Source organism: Notothenia coriiceps, unplaced genomic scaffold, assembly GCF_000735185.1.
Source record: "Notothenia coriiceps isolate Sejong01 unplaced genomic scaffold, NC01 NC01_scaffold00004386, whole genome shotgun sequence".
Taxonomy (NCBI): domain Eukaryota; kingdom Metazoa; phylum Chordata; class Actinopteri; order Perciformes; family Nototheniidae; genus Notothenia; species Notothenia coriiceps.
The window spans coordinates 35727-36722 of NW_011337087.1; positions in this window are offsets into that span (position 1 = coordinate 35727).

Genomic DNA, 996 nt, shown 5'->3' on the forward strand with positions numbered 1-996 from the left:
CTACCAGTGCTGATTTAAACGCTTGGTGTTAGACTTGTGTTTTGTTTAGGTACAAATCTCTCTATCTCTCTCTCTATCTATCTATAACTATCTATCGATCTATCTGTAATGTTCTGTTCTATGGACATATAATTGTCTACATAAACAGACGACGCGGACTCCATCTTTATTCAACTGGCACGTAACCTGCACACATGCATTACATCCTCAACGTGAGCTCAGTCATTCAAGATCTTGTATTCTCCAAGATGTTACACTATCTATAACTATCTATCTCTCTCTCTCAATCTATCTCTCTATCTATAAGGAACCACAGTAGACAAAAGGCGTTGCTATAGCAACACGTCATGTTTACGCTGCATTTTCTATGAGGTAAATATTACCCGCTGGCGGATATAGGTATTGTTGTGGTTGTACGGACCTAGTTGTGCTGTAGTCTGCCGTGTTGTTAGCTCTTATGTTGCAAATTCGATCCTTTGTTCTCGGCGGCTTCTGTTCCTTGCCACACCGTTGGGAATCCTCTATACGTGCAGTGGTGGGTCTTCTCAGAGGTGTGTGCTTCCTACCCGTGGTGTTCTTCTTTTACTTGTAAGAAGATGTCTACCCGATTCTAAGTCTTAGCCTCCTTCTCCATGTCGGACTGTCTCGGTATGTGTCCATTCTGTCTGCTCGGTGGTGATCATACCTTGAGCAGGGAACTGTCTAAACCAGTAGAGTAGCTGTCCTCTGGTGGTAGCTGTTCAGTACCGGGGTTGACGAGCGTTTATTAGATCGGTGAGGACGTGGTGTCAAGTTACACTTTCTGGAGAGTCAACGTCCAGTGTAACACGTTTCTTCGCCTAGTCGGAATGAGAGTCTTTTACACCTGTTCAACAAACGGAGTCGTTACCGATTTCCTACTTATCTCTTCTCCCGGGTACATTAACACCATTTCCGTACAAACGATCAACGCGGTACAAGAATAACCGTAAACTATTAATTTTTTACATTTTTTTT